Consider the following 20,363-nt stretch of genomic DNA (forward strand, 5'->3'; position numbering starts at 1 on the left):
GTGCCTCGCAACTGACTTAAGACAAATCAAGTTTTCTAGAAGTGGTTTTTTTTTCATAACAAAATACAGAACAAGATAAAAGGTACTGAATTTAATTGAAGCACAGACTTTCACTCCAAGCCCAAGATTTTGATCCATTATTAAAAAAAAAAAAAAGGGGGGGGGGAGAAAACAATCAGACTGATTTTTCTACAAGCAGTCCCATCAGCTTCAATACAGCTCTTCACAGGACCAACATTACATCCTGGTTAGATCCTTAAAATATTCTGTATACATTTATGAGCATTTTCCTGGTAAACGGATGAAATATATCAGCCTGAAATGCACTAGAACTCAGATATTTTTAACCCTGACTTACCTTAAAGACATAGACTTCTGATAAAGTAATTTTCATTCATAGAGTATATATATGCACACATACTTTTCTTGGCATTTTCTATTGCCTTCTCCATTAATTTTCTGAACTCTGTGTGTGTATGCATACACATCACAAAGAACAATATTATGAAAATATGATTCCCATGCTATGTAAACACTTGCTGATACAATATACTCTGAAAATTCATCAATATGCACTTTAAGTGTCATCCAAACACAAGCCCTTACTCTGGGTCACAACATTTGAGGCAAACTATAATCGATTAATGGGCAGCTACCAGTCTTAAAAGTCCATCATTATGCATTAATACAAGCAATGTATGACTACTTAATGGGAGAACAGTAATTGTGGCATATAAAGTAAACACATGGTAAAAGCCTGTTACTAAGCTGAAGTGTTCATCATCTTATTTCATCACCTAGAGGACAAATAGTTACTGCATCCTTTAGCCCCACAGTACGGTACACACATCACCCGCACAGGTAAACCCCTCCAGCCAAAAAACAACTCTGAAGCACTGTATGATGACGTACAGAGAGGAAAGGCCGCTGCACGAATTAAGGAAACAAAACCCAGTTACTAACACAGCTCTGGCACCCGGCAGCACTTCATAATCATGACAACCTGAGACTATAAATTAATATATAGAGAGCCTGGAACATTCCAGTAAATCAGCCAAGATCCGGGGAGGGAGGAAATAAACGAGGCTTGAAGCCGTGAAAGCCAGCAAAGCGACCCACGCAGCTGTGCCGGTTGGCTACAGGCGGCCGCAGCGGCGGCACCCGGGGCTCGCAGGCACGGCGCGGCGGGCGGATCACCGTCACCGCGGGCGGGTCACGGCGGCCGCCCCGCGCCCCCGGCCCCGCACGCACCGGCGGAAATGCATCAGGCGCGCGGCCGCCCCTCACCTCCCGCGCCGCCGGGCTGCCCCTGCAAACAAGCGCGCAGGCAAGCGGCTCCTCCGCGCCCCCGCCCCGCCGGCGCTCGGCTCCCCGCCCGGTCCCCGCCCGGGAACAAAGCCGTGGCCGAGCAGTCGCGCCCGCCCCCCGCCTTCCTTCGCCACGGCGTAAACAGGAAAGCAACGCGCCCTCCCCCGCGGCGCGCACCTGCAGGGCGGGCGGGCGGCATGGCGGCCCCGCGGCGCGGCGCCCAGGCCCCGCTGCCGGACGGCGGCAGCAAGTCGCTGCGGGAGCGCCGGCTGCAGCGCTCCCCGCTCGGCCAGAGCCGCGACAGCCAGGCCGCTCCACCCCGGCCCGGCCCGCGGCCCCGCCCCGCCGATCCCGCCTCCCGCTCGGCCCCGCCCTGCCGCCCTGGCCGCGGCGGGTCGCGGTCGCGCCGGGTTGGGGGCCGCCGGCTGCAGGAGCGGGCCCGCACCGGGGCGCTGGGCGGGAGAGGCGGTCGCGCTTCCCCCAGGCCGCCCCACGGGCCTCGGCACCCGGCCGCCGCAGCGCCGGCAGGCCCTGGCCTGGGGAGGGGGTCGGTCTCCGGGCCCAGCGGAGGGCCCGGTACGGCGTATTTTTTTATAAAGCCCAAGTGCCGGGCCCGGCCGCCGGGGAGGCGTTTTTTCAAGGGCAAGTACTAAAAGAAAAGCACCGATTTGGGAAACTGAGGTTAACCAAAGCCTTTAGATCTATGGCAAACGCCTGGAAGCTTTATCTGCTGCTTCTTCCACAGTGCCAGCATGCAGGCTTCTTCAGCCAACCCCAAAAAACCAAACCCACTACAGTTACCAGAAACTCCATTCCCTTCCCTGAGGTGACTCCAGGTAACCCTTCTAGATGTTGGCAGCTAGCCTAAACAAGATCTAGCTTCCCATTCCCTCCTCCAGTCAGTGATCAGCTCTGAAAAGACTGGAAAGCTTAGGGAAAGGCCTAAAAGGTATCGTAACATCATTCAGTGCCACATTCTTCAAGACAAAAGCCTGAAGACAGGTAGATACCCACATAAATAAAAACTTCAAGTAACACAAAGTGTATACATACACATATACACAACAGATGCTAAGAAAGTCTGCCAAGATAAAATAGCAAGTGGTACACTGGTGTCTCAAGAATAATTTATATTTTTTTTTAGTCAATATAACGTTATAAATCTGACAAGTACTAAGTAATAAAGGTATTTGTTAGAGGCTTACATTTTAATCTAACAGCTGCTTAAAGACCATTTAAAAATCGTATGTGCTGTTTTCAGGACCAAATGCAACTCCACTATGGACACACAGCCACACCCTACCACTACCATCACCCTACTCGTAGCATATGCTTTCTACCATGCAGTGTCAGTAGCGGGACAGTAACTGCCTTGACTTCTCCACTGAATTTGCTGCAGTACTTCCAGCTAAAATTGAAGTTTGCATCTGATTTTTTTTTCCCAAAACAGTTTACAAGACACAGATTTTCTTTAAAATGTAGTCTCCTGCTTAGAGGATATGTTTTGAAAGCATACTGCAGCTACGACATCTTATATGTGTATTATTACTCGGGCAAAAGATGGGCAAACCCGAAGTTACATTGGTTAAAATCTCAAAGACCTCACTGGCACGAGGGTTCTCTAGCACAACACAGAAAAACGACGCCCTGCTCTCAGTTACTGCTCCAGCACTGTTTAGATAACAAAACAGGGGAAAAAAAAGAAGAAAACTGTAGACCTAAAATAGTACCATTTACCTGACTTCTTTTGCCAAATCGCAGAAGATATGCAGCCCTATTCATCAGAGTGGTGGAAACCCTATTTATTTCTTAGCTGAACCTGCACAACAATGACAGTGACTAACACCTTACTTGAGTTCCAGAAAAAGGTGTATCTGTCCTAACGTACCAGTTCACCATCCATCTAATTCCAAGCACAGTCACCTCTATTGTATTGTGTAGAAAGCTCTATGAGGGCAATGCACAGATTCCATAGAGCAGACAAAGAAACTATGTGTTTCTACAGTATTTACATTGCCCCAAGCATTTCAAATACATATTCTAGCCTACTGGCATGAGGAAGAAATCACTCAAACTCCTGTCAGAGCAGCAGAATAAGCAGGCTTGGACTGGAACAGAAGCATCATACAAGCTGTGGTTATGACACTTTGGGTTACTGCCTGGAGCTCAGCCCACAGACTTCATGTCATTAGAAGACACTGTGCGAGTGGGATGCAATTGTATCACTTTATTTTACTCAGTCTGGAAGTAAGAGGTCATGCCTGACATTACAACGATGAACGTGAGATAGATAGATAGATATACACACACATCACACTTGAAATAAAACCTCTGAAATAAAATTTAGTTTTGATGTCTACAGCATAGAGGATAGAAGACAGTCTGAGTGGTTTTCTCTTTCCCGTGGCAATACATTCCATGGCAATTAATTTGAATACAAATTACCTAACACTGTTTAACTCACTGTGTCTTTGTGCTATCAATGCTTAGAATATCTTTACCTAGGAAAATATTTTACCTAGGAAAATATAGAAAAAATGAGTCATGTCAGTGACTCATTTCAGGATTGGGCAAATTTGTTTTATCACTGATTGCACTATTTTGATGGAGATAAAAATGCAAGTTTTCTGTTTGAATCACTTCCAAATTGTGACTTTTTACCCTAGAAAAAGATTTCTCAGAAAAACTCCCATGCATAGTAACACATGGAAGACAGAACAAACTTGGGATACTTAAGTACAATGTTTGAATGGGTTTTGATCTTCCATAATACACACTTCAGTGTATATTAATAGAGCTGCATACATTACAGAGAAAAAAAACTTGTCACAGGTATAGTATGTTCATGGCCTGCACTCAGATCAGCTTACACTAATATCAGAAATAAATATTGTATTGCCTATGTGTGGCTCATGCAATTATTTTTTTTAACATTGGCAACTGTTACCTTACAGCTCATTTAAGAAATACAACCTGCCATAAAGAATTACGCTGATGAGCTTGAATACTGCAACAGTCCTGTTTTTAAAAGATATAAAAATAAAGGTGACACCAATCTTTTCTTTTTTGATTAGCAGTCATCCTGGTTTTCCCCAATTACTCTTACAATTATTCACCGTGAAGCAGTCACAAAATAGGTTTCACGCAGGCAGACTTTTATTCATAATTGAGGCTCTGCTTGATCCTACCATGCACTAGGGGTTGACTTCTGTAACAATACATTGCTATTTTTAGCCTGGTTTCTTCAGTTTATGTAATGATGATTTTTCTGAGTGTCCCCAACTAACCCTGTAACTTTGAATTGATTGTCTAGATATAACTCAATTCAAAATTAATTTCATCATTTGATGAAATTAAAATAAAATTAAAAAAGAGGTATTGAAAATTTCTACAAGTTTCACAAAAATGAAAGAGAAAGAAACCACAGCTTGAAACTTTTATAAGAAGTTCTCCCCTAATAACTGATTCTGTGCACCCATTTCTACTGTCTGGTAGAGCAAACCAAAAGCTGCTTCCAAAATGCTCTGCAGAAGAAAGACTGTAAAAGAAAAGGAATTTGCTGAGTTACATTGACAGGTGATAAAAAAGTCGTATTTGTTTCAACTATGGTATCTGGTTGAGCTCAGTGGACACTAGATGAAACTCCCCGCCACCATACCTTATCCCAAACTCCAGAATCATGTGCATTTCAACACCGGCTAAGAGAAAAAAAGCTGACACAGGCTTTCCTGGATCAAATACGGTGTCAGGGGAAGAACAAGGAAAACAATACAAAAAATTGTAAAAGTATTTATAAAAATAATTGCTGGTAACTCCCCCACTTTTCTTCAGGATCTTTAAAATATTTTCTGTAAATACTAAATGACTAGTGCGCACAGTATTAAGACATGACACTGCAAATTCTCACATGCTGCCCCCTAGCCCTATTTAACTTAAACTACAAGAAGAGAGAGCAAGTCACCCTACAGCTTGGAACATGATGTCGGAGCTAGGAGTATCAGAACTGCTGTAACATTTGGACAACGCCTTTCAAGATTTTTTTCCTTAGATTATTTACATAAAAACAGTATTATGGTGAAAACAGATATAAGAAATATAAAATAAAATAGTATTTTTTCCTCCAGAAAATCATTATAATCTAACAGTTGAGTAACCATTCTGACCGTGCATGGAAATTAAACATAAAATAGCAAAAGACTGTGCATCATCTTTTCCTTCCCTCTCCTCTCCAACCCCTTGAAACTGGGATGATGTACGCTTTAAGTCAGGTTAACTTAAAGCAAAAAAAGCTGATGTCAAGATTTTCCAGATCAAATATACATTTGAGGAAAGAGAAGAGCGATAAATGTACACATTACACATGCTTATAAATACTATTTACAGTTTCTGTGCAAATCAAGGATTTTCACTGCTGCTGAAGCATGTACCCCAAGTACTAAAGACAATTTTTACTTACCATTTTATAGCAGAAACATACCTAAATAATACACTTTCAGTAAATTAGCAATATTGATGTTATTCTTACTCATTTTTACACAGTAAGCCTACTATCACACATCAATTAACACGGCAAATTAAAGTAATAATAATATGCAATATATTCATATGGAACAGACAAGTTAATTGCATGCTTTAATTTAGCTTGTATCTAAAGCAATCACTCAGATTTTTTTCAGGTTCCAAAATTCAGCTTTGCATACCAAACTGTGAAAGCTGGGGTACAGTACCTCTAATGTTGAATGTTACTCACTTGGTTTCACTGACACACTGTTCCGTTAAGTGAAAAGAAACATCAGCCTCTGACATTCCTTCCCTGGCACTTTTGGGAAGACCATTCTTCTTCAGCTAGCATAGAAAGGGATGCAGGCACAGGCACTGGCTGCTTCTGCACTGGCAGGAGGCTGAATTGCTGACAGTTTCACTGAAGCATTTCTCTATTGGATATAGGAAGTTAGAGAAGAGGCATAATCTTTTGTCAGTGCACATGACTTGTACAGAAAAGAAAGATTTTTTCTAAAAATAACTATACCTCATATGACTCTCAATGCTACTTTCCTGGTGGTCTAGTGGTCAGCCCCCTGCCCCCACAACCATAGATCACATCCAGGAAAATATTTATTTCAGTAAAACTTCTCTAGTACACACATTACAGTTTTCATTACTCTCACAGCTGTAATCAACAAACCTTTCACTGCTCAATAAAAATTTAGTATATTACACATCTTGAAAATAACTTGATAATTGTCAAGCATAACAGAGCAAAAATTATTTGTTTCTACATCTAACAGCTTCCTAAGGCATGGACAAAACACATTTGCCTGCCCTGCCATCAGCCATGAGATCTTGTCTTTCATAGGCTCAGCTACTTTTCTGAAATTGTTGTAGAGAATATTTAATCTCTGTCACTCAGGCAGCTTAAGAATCAGGGGGTGCACCCCACCTTCCTCTGAGGTATCACACAACGGAGGCACTTTAAGAACAAACAATGGCAACAACCCTTCTGTAACACACATCTGCAACACTGCAAATGCAGCTGATGTGGGTGGACCTACCTTAGTTATAACCTACCTGTCTCAAGCGCTCCTAGCATCACAGCCACAGAAGCACTGAAATCAGTACCCCTCAAAACCCACCTGAGAAGCCCCCAGGGTGGAGAAGCCTATGCTTTTAAATATGACACTGTGGACCTAGTGAAGCATGCAAACTCCTTTAAAGGTAGTTCAGTTTCTGCAGTATAGAGCCACCTTAATATTTGGTTGGTGTTCCTGGTAGGTTCTGAGTTGCAGGAAACCAGGTCCCACTTTGCCTTTCTCTTCAAGGGGCAAAGCTACCTTCTGGGACCAGGTGACCTCTCTCACATAAGCACATCCCCCTCTTTGCAATGGCCTCAGGACATGGTGGTGTCTCATTCTGAGCTGTGTTCTGCCTCCAGTGCTCCACAGCTTTGTCTCCTCAAGGCCTGAAATACCTTGGTCTTACCAAAGAAGGTGCTATTAATATATGCATGTGAAATGCAGTTCTTACAGTATATAAGACAGACTGTATCTAGCAGGGCCTTATGGTAACTTCACATTTTTTAAGTTATCTACCTCACTGCCCAGTAAAATTGCTCGATTTTGACAAAAGCAAGCTCCATCGTAATCAGGATAGACATTTTGTTCAAGCCTGCTGCCATGAAGGGTTTGGGATGAAATAAACCACTGGCTGAACAGGGACTCTCGTGAGGCAGAAATCAAACACCAAACCTCCTGAGTACATCCCTGAGGAAAGTGGTCTCCCCAGGTTTGTTTTTGGACTCTAAAGCTTTCAAAGATCAGCTACTGTGTATTTGCAGAGTCCGCAAGCATACAGTCTGAAGCTTACCTATCTTAACATGGAAAAGGTTTCTCATATAGTGCATTTCAGAGGCAGAGGGTTTGAGAACTAGAGAAATCTGCTTGCATAGAACAAACCCTCTTATATTACGGACATTGCTTAAACAGGAAAAATTACTTTTGCCAGTACAGCTTGCAGATCTACTTTGCTAATGAAATCAAGACACCGGAAGAAAAAGCACTTATGCAGATGTCATCTGCATCGATGGCAGAGCCTTCACCCCTCTCACAGCAACCTTACCGAGAGCAGCCAAGTCACAGATCCCTCCCCGCCGCGTGGGAAGGCCCTGGCTGCGCAAGGCAAGCCAAGCCAACCGCCAACCCCGTTTACCTCTGCGGAGCCACAGGCTCCCACTCGAGGCGATCGGCTCTCCCCTGCAGACCCCACACCGAAAACCGGCGCAGCTGCGGTCGCTGCCGCCGCAGCCTGCCTGAGGGGCCGCCGGGACCGCGCGGCGGGAAGCGCCACCAGCGCGCGCGTCCCGCCCCTCGCGGCAGCCGCCGGCCGGTCTTTGCGGCGCGGAGCGCTTGGCTGACAGGCCCTGCTGGGAGCCGCTACAGCAACATCCCGCAGGGAGACCGTCTTGTGAGGCACAGCGTGAACGGGCAACACGAAATGCGCTAAAAATAACCTCGCTCAGCCCCGCTCCCGCCGGGGGCGGCCACAAGCCCAGCGGCCTGGGGCTGCGGGAGGAGGGAGCCCCGGTCGCCGCACACGCCGGAGCCTTCCTCCTAACGAGCCACCCTCTAGCCCGGGCCGCGCAGCCCTCGCCTGCCGCGCTGTGCGGAGCACACTTGCTCCTGCTCCGGTACCGCCGGACTGACCGCAGGGCCTGAGGCCCTGTCCCGCCCGGCCTTCCCCCTGCTATCCCCCCTGCCTCCTCCAACGAGAGCCCGTCACCCGCCTCGCCTGAGGCGCCCCCTCTGCTCGCCACCCCACCGCCCGCCCCCTTCCGTAGGGTGGAACGGTACGTCCCTCCCTACACACAATGCTTCCGGGACTTGGTACTGCCCAGAAGGCGGGAGCACAAAGAAGACCAGCCAGCAGGGTGGTGCGGCACGGAACGGGTGTGGTTATTGGACTCAGTTCTTAGCGAAGCAGATGCATTCCGTACCAACGCATCCCTGGTGGTCTAGTGGTTAGGATTCGGCGCTCTCACCGCCGCGGCCCGGGTTCGATTCCCGGTCAGGGAAAGCTCAATTTTCTTGTTCTTATCCCCACCCCTACCCTCGCAGACTCTCATGTTTTTTAGGGTTCCTTCAGACCTAGTCCTTCTGCATTTACAGTTCAGGGAGCATCCAGCCGCCTGCTGTGCGAGCCGGAGGCTTCGGCGTAGCTGCGCAGCAGCGAGTTAAAACTAAAATTAAGATATGCTTGGCAGTTTGGAGGCATCGTGCGTGAAGGTTGTGTACAAAGTCTCAGCACCCTGACCCGTGCGCAGCACCTGTCTGGAAGTCTTCCCTTCACAAAACTGCCTATGGACACCCCATGCCCACCCATAGGGTTTCTGGAAGTCAGCAGAGGGCTGCTGAGCAGTGTCTGCCTAGAGAGAGGGGCACAGGCAAGGCTGTCAGCCAGCACTTAGAAATAACCATAGTTTCTTTTGTTTTTTTTTCTGGCTAAGGGTGTTCCCACACCTTTACCCTCACAGACGAACAGTCATTTGGTATTGTCATGAATGTTTGAGCCATGGCAGTGGGGACTCCCTTAGCTGTCACTGGTGTGCACGTGCCTTTCTGACAGGGTTGTTTCCCGCAGAGAGGGTGGGGAGGGTTTGTCCCCTGTCATCCCCTTCATCTCCACCCTAGCATGAGGGGGGCTGCTGTTCTCCATGACGCTTTCTCCCCTGAGGACCAAACAGACTGTTTTGCAGTGTATTTGCACAGCCCCTACCATGCAGGGTTGTTGTGTATATGGTCAGGGGGATGAGAGAGATCCCAAATATTCTTTGGGAGGTGGAAAGAAATAAATGGGGAGGGCAAAGGGAGTTTTAATACCTCTGTGTCATTAGCACCTGTCTTGCTCCCTCCTGCAGTGAAGCCCTCACCACACCTCAGCTCCTAAAAACGGTGTGGGTGTCCCAGCAGGTGTGGAGGAAAGAGGTGACAAGAATGGGTTAAAGCCCCTTCCAGTCCTGCAGCAGTGGGTGCCTCCCCTCCTCCTCCTGGAGCTCCCAGCCCTGTCCTGTAGCAGAGCACGTCAGCTGCACACCCAAACTTGCGCCCAGGGCTCCGGCAAGAGCTGCTCTTCTTTACCTGTAGCCCTGCTCCTTCCACCTCTGGCTATGATTTTTGGGGTGAGAGAGGGGGCAGTGGGAGGACCTCTTTTTTCATGTTGGAGCAGTACCTGCATGTGGTGGGCTGACCTTGGCTGGTCACCAGGTGCCCACCCAGCTGCTCTCTCAGCCCCCCTCAGCAGGACAGATAAAGGCAGTTTAATGAAAGAAAGCAAAAGCCATGTGTGGGAGCAAAGCAAAAAAAAAAAATATCTCTATTTTGCATGAGCAGGTGATGCCCATTGACTTTCTGGCAAACAGGACCCCAGTACACATAGCAGTTGCTTTGGAAGACAAATGCCTTAACAATTAATGCCTCCCCCCACCCTTCTCAGCTTTTATTGGTAAGCATGACAGTCATATGGTAGTGAATATCCCTTTTGGTCAGTTTGTGTCAGCTGTCCCAGATGTGTCCCTTACCAGACTCTCCCCCCTTCTTCCCAGCCTACTGGCCTTGGAGGCAGCAGTACTGGAAGAGAGAGCCTTGATGCTGTGCGAGCACTGCTCAGCAGTAACCAAAACATAGTGTGTTATCAACACCCTTCTAGCTAGGAATACAAAGCACAGCACTATGATGGCTGCTATGGGGAAAATTAACTCCATCCTAGCCAGACCCAGTACTCTGCTGCAGGTAAAACAAGAAATACTGAAAATAAATGAATATAGTATCTTAGATGGCAAAACAGGGGCTAGCACACCTGGCAGATTATGCTTTAACAGGGGTCCTCCCTGCTGCTAGGAGCAAGTCACGGCCCTTGCATCACCCATATAACTCTGTAATACTGGCAGGCCATGCTTTATGCAGGAGTACTTTGCCCCGATGTGAAAGCACCACTGGAAGAAATGTCTTTGGCTGCCTTTCCCAGGGTGTGCCAGAGGCGTACTGCAGTCTGGGCTGCCCTCCAATGCAGATAGGAGTGTCTCATGAGAAATCCCAAGGTCCTCCACTATATTTTTTATGACAAAGAAGCTTCAAGGCGGTGCAGAGGGATGGGATTACCTTTCCTTTAAGGCAGAAAGCAAACAGTCAAAAAGACTGTTGGTTTCCCTTTAGATGTTAAGAAAAGGTGCCAAATAATAGTTAAATACAAGGACCAAAGGATGTAACTTAAAGAATTATTACATTCCTGTGGCTGGAGATTGTTAAGAGTGGGATGGGCAAGCATCTCATCAAGGGGGTGCGACTGGGCAAAGGGAATACCTCAGTGGGTCTCCTAAGATCCTGGAAGTCCTCATTTTATTATTTCATCTTGGACTTTTCCCTATAATTACCAGTTTTCATAAGCTGCATCAAGATAGCTGTGTAGGGCTCTCAGATTCCACCCTCTTTGGCCTCAGTGAAATGCCTTACCAAGTTGATGGAAGAAGTTGCTGTTTTCTACCTCAGAAAATGATGGGTCATTTTAGAAGCAGCACAAGTGAATTTCAGGTGTTGAGTAGTTTTCCAGAAAAAACATAGGTATGCATTTACAGGATAGGAACAAAAGAAGCATTTCCTTTTCTTTTAACACATTTTGTAGTAGTATGTTTGCATGCTTTTAGCATCGTGACTCCAGCTTTAGGGTCGTCTGAGAAAGGATAATCACATGTAAGATTTTAAAAACCTGAAAAAAACCACCAGAATAGCTCTTGCACACAAAGAAAGAGCACAGTTGTTGGTATTTTGCTAGGCATGGAAGCATAGTCTCTGAAGAGGCTGCTTAATGGCCTTCCCAATCCCTTTTCAGTCTGATGTCAGACCTGAAACATGCCCTCATGCAGAGGATAAATACCCACCCAGCAAGGAGTGGGAACAAGTCCTCTTGCTGGCATCCTGCCACTTCAGGTCCCACTGTGGTTAAAGGTGTCCTGGTTTGGGGTGAAAAGACCCCAGGATCAGCATTCATCTTCAGCATGGGTCAAACAGTTATGGCAGTGTCTGACTCCCTGTTTATTGGGCCTTACATTAATGGGAGGGAGGGAAGGAACAGGGTACTTGTTTTTAACAGGTGGAAGAAGCAGCTTTCCTAATGTCTTTGTTGATATTTTTGTTTTAAATAATAAGAAACTGATAACACTAGCATGCTGAAGCCCCAGAAGAGGTGGGCTATTTTGCAGAGGACTGGCAGTACAATCAAAAGCACATTACAAAAGCAATCTGGCACATTGGCTGCACAGGCTAAACCAAAGGTATTTCAAACAAATATAAGATCAATATTATTATCATCATCATCACATTCTTGCAGTGTAGCTGAATTTGCTTCTAACTGTGATATATTCTGAGGTACTGGATCACAAGTATTTTTATTTTAATTTTTCTTCCTCAAAAGCTTGACCAATTGCCTTCCATCTCACAGCAGAGATTGGTTGGAATGCACCGCAATAGAAAGAAGGAAGGTAAGGAAGAAACTTATACTTTAACTATAGACCAGTTTAAACCAGCAGCTGAGTTTCTGGTTAAAACTGTTAACTCTTACTTTTCATACTTTGTTGGAATATTTGGGAGCAGGAGCTTTCACATCCAAACTTGATCTTCTATCTCTGACATTAACTTTTCTTTCTGGCTACCTCCTTTAAGTTGTAGCCCTACATTGACTCTACTTCTTAAGTTTTTTCCAATCTTATATGAAATATCTTGCCTGTGAATGAATGTAAAATTGTGCATGACTTTTACACCAACAGACTCTTTAGAAAGCAAAAGCTTTTGTTTTTTTCCTAATGGCAGATATTCTACTTGCTTGTATATTTCACTTCTATCTGAAGTCATGCTGTCATTAGATTTATTCTGTTCACAGGACATTCTGGTGTCTGCTTATTCCCTTATTTTTTGTTTTATTGTGGACATAAACAAGCACAACTTCCTGCTGTCCTCTACAAGGCACTGAGCCTCTGCTTATTTAGAAAAATATAGTTTGAACATGCCACGAGGTGGCACCCCGGTCCCATGCCTGCCACCACCCACGCATGCCTCCCAGCACGGTCCCTGCTCTGAAGGTTTCACGTTTAATTCCGTAGATTAACATTGTGCCTGTTTAATTCCAACGAGCTGTAGAGTAATGAAGGCTTTTTATTTGCTGATAAAGCCAACTTCATGTACAGATGAAGCTGTTATTAAGCCAAATCATATGCAATATGTTTCCTTGAGTGTGAGGTTGTACATGAAAGTTTTTCAAGCTTTTAAAAAGCCTTAATCTAGCATTTTTAAAAGAGAAGTTAGAAAGGATTATCAGGAGTATGACTCGGATTCTTTAATACCTCAGTCTGTCTGTGGCATTTACACACTGATAATATATGCCATTACCAGGGTGACAAAGAACCATGTGGCCGTGGACGTGTTCATCCTCACAGCCACTCCCATCAGGGGCCAGCAGCACCTCTGCTTTTCACCTGTAGATTTTGAACTGAAGATCATGCAAAAAATCTGTGCCAAGGCAAAGGGAGGAACCAGAATTTCTGTATCCCAAGTCAGGATCCTGGGGAGACAAGAAGGGTCTGCTTTCATTCCCTTCTGCACAGAGTCATAAGGCTGATAAAACATGGGAGCACTGCGCTATGACATTGGTGCTGTTGTCACCATGGCAGTCAAAGGACACAAACAAGGCTAAGTGTTTATTAAACTGCTGGAGATGGAAGGAAAAAAAAATGCTTTCAGGCATACAATCCATTCTCCAGACTTTCCCTCCCCCTCCCTATCCTATCATCTCTCCCCAAGATCCTTACTGTAAAATATTGCTATCTTAAAATGTAACTATAAGTCTCTTTCCTAGGTACAGATTCAATATGGAACAACTCCTGGACAGTAAGATAAACTAGAAAAACAGAACAACATCATTTCAAATCCTGCTAGGACGAACTGTCCCTTCAGAACTACAGCTGGAAATTTTACTCCTAATTATGTTAAAAGAGAAATTATTTTGTCCAAACCAAGGCATTTTATTTAAGGTGATGGTAATGAAAGTCCAATGCAAATTTAATTACCACACACAGATCTAGATAATACTATCCAAGGATCATTTTCCAAAAAGTCCTTTATGGAGCAATTGCCATGTCTTATTAAGAAGTGCTCTGATCATGGAATTATGAAAGCTCTGATCCTTTTAAAAGCCTGAACTTTTTCACTTGCATGCTGAAAATCTGCTTTCTAGACCCCTTTTATTACTGCCTTGTGGCTACAGTCAATCATTACCTTCTGCTTTTCCATGCTTTGTTTCCCATGTGCTCTTTTGATTAATCACGTTTTAGTAAACTATATTGACAATGTTATGCTGTGCCTAATCTTTCTCTTGCTGGCAGGAAAAAGGATCTGGGAGGTGCCAGCTTCCCGCAAAAGCAGAAAAATAATAACAGCCTATAAATTGATATTACAACACATGCTCTGGCTGGGGGTGCTGCCCACTGCATGTAACAGGGAGTAGCAGTGACACAGGCAAGGCCAAGGCAGTTGATGGAGTATGGCCATGTAGGGTGCCTTCTGCAGCTCTGCTGCCAAGTGGCTATGCACCCAAACTGGCCCTGCATCCTTTGCAAGGGATTTTTTGGCATAAATGACAACTCCGTATTCCATAAATGGCATAAATGATATTGTGTAAGCTGCAGTTCTGTGCATGAGATCCAGCAAAATAAATTAAAGGAAAGGAATGATCACCCCCTCTGTTCAGATAACAGATTGCCTGTTTAATTCCATCAGGATGAAGTTCTGCAGGATATAACCTTCAGTTTGTTCATTCCCTACCCCAAGCTGGCTGCAAGTCTCAGCTTCAGATTTGTTTAGAGTATGGCCTTGGGTCAATCGAAATGGAGCATCTTGCTGTAGCCTGCTGGGTGGCTTTCATCCCTCCACACATACAGCACTCATCTCCCTTTGAGCAAGCAGGCTGAAGCTGTGTGTGAAGCACGAGAGGACAGATGAGCATGAGCTCCTGTCACCATGACACCCTTGCCTGCCTGCCAAACCTGGTTCCAAAGTGCCCACCTTTGAGCTTCCCACCATGACCTCCCCAAGTCTGTTTGGTAAGAAAGGAGTGGCTGGAGCTGCTGGTGTGACTGTGAATGTAGGCAGTATGCAACAGCTCGCTGCAACATGTCACACTTCAGAAACACAGAAGTTTAGAAGAGGTGCCTGTCACTCCCCACCTGTCTGCTTTCTTGGTGACTGCACTCCGTTGCTGGGCTGCTGGGAGTGGGTAACTCACAGCAGTGTGAGAGAAACATGCTGCAGGCAGTGGAAGCAGGCAGCCATCTGCCTATGAGCAAGCAAGTCACCCAACCCCAAGCACGGCAGCGATTCCCTCATGACAGCTCAGCACAGCAATACGCAAAAGTAGTGTCCTCTATTTATTCATTCCTATCATGTTGGTATACTTACAGGTACCTCAGCCCTTTTGAAAACCAGGTATCTTAAAATGTTTTGTACCTAGTGTTTATTACAGTTTGCTGTAATACTTTCTTTAAGAGTACTCTTTCTTTAAGAGTAAAAAAAATGAACAGCTAAAAGTAATTTAATAAATTCTGCTTCTCCCCTGGTCATACAATTTGAAGGGGATTTTTCTTCCATGTCTTCCCATATGCCTTCAGAAATTTGCTTCCCTCATTAGCATCCGGGCTCCAGGACAGCTACTATCTTGTATTAACTGGATGCTTATGGTAAGGGTGAGAAATTCTAGTTAAAGGTGCTCACAAGACGATCGTGAGTTTGTAGACAATCTTTCTCCTGGAGTCTGAGGTCTGATTAGACAAGATCAAGGACAAGAAACTAAATAACATTATTCCACTTTACAGATGGGCAACCAAGAAGCAGGCTAACAAACAGTTACACTTCTGATGTATCAGAAGGAGCTTGATAACTAAATACTTTTGCAAATCAGACAAACGAGAATGTGTCCTCTAAAGTTTTGGTCCTGCAGGCACTTAAAAGCATGAATAACTTCATTTTTACAAATAGTCCCACTGAAGAGGAATAGTTCCTCTGTGTCCCTCAGAGGGACATCCTTAGCCCCTCTGCAGGTTCAGTCCTTAAATGATGAACTACCAGACTGATTTTAAAAAGCAACAGGGAATAGCCCCTTTGCTGAAAAAGCCATGCACATCAATGGTAGCTAAAAAGTATCTCTCGTGTCCAGCTTTTCTTCTCTTAAAAGGTTATATACAGAGGAAAAAAGGGGTTTGTTTCCCTTTTTTTGTCTCCAGTTTACATCACAGGCACAGAAATACCCCACTGCAAAAGTTGGGCATATGGGAAAGCAGGTTTTACATATTCATATTGAATTATTACTTTTGTATTGTTTTGTTGGTGGCTACTGCTATTGGGCATCCTTAGGTTTTGACGGTCACATCAAAGGAGCTGCTCTGGCGTGAGAACCGGTCAAAGCGAGCCAGATAATTAATGGATTTATTACTGAGGTCGGTTCCCATGATTGTCAGTGGGCAGCAGCCACTGCTGTGTTGTAATCCTCATTCTCTTGGTAAGGCACATACTGCCTTAAAAAGGTTTAATGATCCAATAGTGATTTACTAATGGGAATCTTTCTTGTGGGTTTAGCAGGCCTTGAAGGAGGACAGGGCGGCACATGAAGGTCAGTTTTCAGCAGTATCAAGAAACATTTTATTTGTTTTGTTTTGAGATTCCTGTTTCTAGCACTTTTATCTGCTAACTGCAATAATAAATTGAAGGGACAAAGTCATTGTAGCTGGACGGGTATCAGACTCGTGACAGGAGGAGGGAAGGAAGCAGACACTGGTGATGGCAGATTGCAGCTGAAGATCTGAGGTAATTATCAAAAAACACACACTTTGGCCTTTATGATCAACAAAATGAAAAGAGTGCGGTGAGAGAGACTGGGACAGCTTGATCTGGCAGCTCGTCCTTGCCACCAGCTGCTGCTGAAGTTGGGCTGCCTAGCAGGGATCTTGCTGTGGTTGCATCCCCTTTCTGTCAGAAAATGAGGGAGAGAACTGCCCAAACAGAGGGCAGGGGAGGGAAAAAGCAAGGAAGCAGCTTTGCCTGCTCAGAAGAAAGGAGATGCTCCTCACATCTAAGGAGCCCATGTGCCCTGCCACTGCTCCTCCGTGCTACCCCAGTGCCTCTTCAGAAAAACCCAAGAAAACCCAAACAAACAAACTCCCTTCTCCTCCACCAAAATACATTTAGAAAGCAACAGAGGGAGAGGAGGTGGGTAGAGAAACAATGTTATTTTTGTATTTGTTATATATTTGTTAAATATTTTATAGTATATGTTGTATTTTATATTTTTATATTTTATATTTTATAGTATATTATAAAAGGGTTGTGCTGGGAAGTGCCATTAAAAACTAATTAACTATCCACACACAACAAATCTCATCTTGCTAATCTAGTTGTGAAACTATACCTTAAATGCATAACATTTTGTTTTAAATTCCTTGGGAAAGAGTCTTTCTTGTGATAGATGGAAAAAATAAAATACAGCGTTCAGAGCTAAATCAAAACTAGGGGGGAAAAATTATAGGCCTTTAAGTAGTTGTAATTTTGTCTCCTTAGGTTTATGGATTGCCTTGTACTCATTTACTAGATTTTCACCTACCACAGTAATATAGAATACTATCTATGGGTATTCTTTACAGGTACACTTTTCTTTACATCTTCCAGTAAGACACTGTTTCCTGGAGCAGTGTGTTGATTCCATAGAAGGAGGTATTGCAGTGTAACATAGATGAAGATGGGGACAGAGTTAGAAATTTCCCAGCTGTTAGGTGATTGCAATCACTGTTTCAGTGTTGCATCAAGGTATTTTTTTCATCCTGAAGACTTTCCTTTGTAGAAGAGAAAAATGCTGAATATGGACTGTGTAGAAAGCAAAATTAAGTCAACACCTCAGAAGGACTTTCCTGTAGAATAAGTGATAGCACTGTTCAGATAAACATTGTCTAAACATTTAGCTTTGCTTGAATTCAGTATCGGTAGCTGTAGCTGTAAAAAAGGAGTCTGCCTCTCCAGACCATGAAAGTAATTCAACCAGTTAAATTTCCTTTTATTTCCCCTATTCATTTCCTTTTGCTCCTGATTTTTTGATTTCCCTGGTACAACACTAATTCATGTGTCCCGGCTTTGCACTGTCACCATGAATCCAGAACAATATCCCTTTAAAAAGAAACCTTATTGACATCATCTTACAATCCCTGCCACTGCTACAGCCAGACCATTAAGAGAAATTCTGAAGTTAGTGCTGAATGAGTTGTTGAGTGGTCTTAGTTTTATAAGACTGATAGATAATAATAGCACATTATCACCAAATGATTTTGATACTATTATGTTGTATCTTCAGGTGAGAAGGAGCATGATTCTTTGAAAAAATTAAATCACATGAAAATATTATTAAGATTCAAATTCTATCTCTCCAGAGATGATGCAAGATACAGAAGGAGAAATTCAGTTGCCTGACATTACGCATTTAGTGCCGGTTAAGCAACCTCGGGTTTCCCAGGAATCTGCACAGGGTTGGCAGAGGTGACACAGGACACTAGGGAGACCTGCACGTTCCAGAGTGATATTGGAGCCCATCTTAGGATATGGCAAATATTTAGGCAACTGAATGCTAAGTGACTGTACTTACACATTAATAGCACTTTACAACTTCCAGTAGCAGCAGTTACCAGAGGCAAAAAACCCCATGCAAACACCAAACCAAATGAAACCACCCCTTTTCAGATAACTATGTGTCAAAATTTTGTTTCACTTGTAAATCAGGAAAGATTTGGTTTACCCTCAAGATGAGATCCCAACATTTCTAGCACCTGCCTGGTGCTCCTCTGCTTATCACTCCTGGTCATGGTCAGATGTGCTGCTGCAGTCATCCCTTTTGAGACCTTTACACATTGGCTTCCAAAACGCACGTCTTTGTTGTGTAAAAGGGCGAAGCACAGGAACAGAACACGAGTAAAAATTTCAGCATTGAATAAAATTACACTCAGGTTCAGGCAATAGCCTCACACAAATGCGGCTTGCAAACAAAAATCTACCTATTTCTTTATCTTTTCTTGAAGCTGGACAAAACTACCTGTGACTTAAATCAGTCAGGTCCTCATTTGTGTGATCTCAGGCTATAGGTGCTTGTAGAAGTAGGTGACTGATGAGACTGGTGACTACAGAGCCGGTAACAGCCAACTTCATACTTCAGTAGTGTTTTCTGATGTAGTATCTTCTGAGGAAAAGATGCTTGTGACCATTTTTGTATTATGAAGAAGAAAGTTCTCGTTTCCACTAGCCCTAAGAATTTGCCAATATCCACATCCCAGGCTTTGGTAAATGCCTTTTACTTATCTCATCACATCCTGATTGACTTACCGTCTTTCAGAATAGCTGCAAATAAACATTTTGAAGGCTCACACTGAGGAGGCAGCAGCATGAACTGGCACCTCCTGGCAATTGCTCAGGTAGATGTAGTCACAGCCAGGATATGATTATTCTGCTTTAAATATATGCATTCAGCCCTTGGCCACAGTAGCCGGTTTTTCTTCCTGGGCAATACCTAATGCCGGATTTCCTTCACTTGCGATCTGAGCAAAGGGAAGGCAGGCAGCACCACCTCTCAATTGCCTGTCTCCTCTCTAGAGTAATAATCTTCTCTTGGTGCTGTGTGACACAGTTAGTCCCACAGCTACAGCAGCCTAAGTGCTTTTTATTTGCGCTGCTGAGGGCTAGGGTTTCGAGCCTGCTAATGTTGAGTGACAGAATTGGTTTTCAGTTTTTTCCTCTTAAGAAAAACATTCTAGGAAATTGCATAACCTCCTTTGATCCTCTTGATAACTGAAATTTAAGGTTGCAAACGCACCCATTGAAGTTAGTCAAAGCCAACTGCTTGTTCTTGAGCAAGCAGCCTGATTTGTGTTCTTGTGCTATGTGCTATGATCTAGTCCTAAATTATATGAACTACAGACTTTCTTCTTTCTCCGGGTCCATTCATCATTAAATGCAGAATAAAGATAGAAAAGGGCTGAAGTAAGGTTGCGCATGCACAGCCATGAGTCCTACCTTTTGGATCATGGTTACGCCAAGGAAACAGCTTTCACTTGCTCTGTGTTAAAAATTGCATAGTCTCCTTCAGCTCTGACCTGCTAGCACAGCTACAACCAAAGCCATCAGAAGCTATTACCCTCTGATGTCTTTCCAACAGCACCTGTGAGATATGCTTCTCCAATAATTTCTCACTTGGCAAATCTTCATCCGTTCTCAGAGAGGTACCATTCCCAACAGAGGCTAGGAATAAACAGGCATGAAAGGCTGAGCTCCTGCCTCATGTCCTGGTCCCTTTAGATGACTCAGACTAAAAATCAAAACAAGACAAAAGACAACAAAACAAGAAATAGAGGAGACATCAGCAACTCAGCGTCCATGAATCTGGCACCTTTCATGAGAGTAAAAACGGAATAAGCCCAAGCACACAGGCTGCAC

The 20,363-nt window shown here is 44.3% G+C and overlaps 1 protein-coding gene and 1 non-coding gene across 4 annotated transcripts in view; one reads left to right on the forward strand and one right to left on the reverse strand.

Moving 5' to 3' along the window:
- NCOA7 (nuclear receptor coactivator 7) overlaps window positions 1–8,533 on the reverse strand; it is a 100,507-nt gene extending 91,974 nt beyond the window's left edge. The window contains exons 1-2 of one of the 3 annotated variants that reach the window (XM_055713380.1): window positions 8,014–8,533; window positions 6,059–6,242 (exon numbers count right to left, since the gene is read on the reverse strand). The gene's annotated coding sequence lies outside the window, so the exon portion shown is untranslated. Of the gene's footprint in view, window positions 1–1,287; window positions 1,379–1,485; window positions 1,634–6,058; window positions 6,243–8,013 lie in introns of those variants that run through there. The other 2 variants (XM_055713379.1, XM_055713381.1) reach the window with 2 other exon arrangements.
- A 271-nt stretch (window positions 8,534–8,804) lies between these two features.
- TRNAE-CUC (transfer RNA glutamic acid (anticodon CUC)) lies at window positions 8,805–8,876 on the forward strand. The gene has a single exon. It is a non-coding gene; the product is annotated as a tRNA-Glu (tRNA).
- Window positions 8,877–20,363: the final 11,487 nt, after the last annotated feature.

Source organism: Falco cherrug, chromosome 6 (genome assembly GCF_023634085.1).
Source record: "Falco cherrug isolate bFalChe1 chromosome 6, bFalChe1.pri, whole genome shotgun sequence".
Taxonomy (NCBI): Eukaryota; Metazoa; Chordata; class Aves; order Falconiformes; family Falconidae; genus Falco; species Falco cherrug.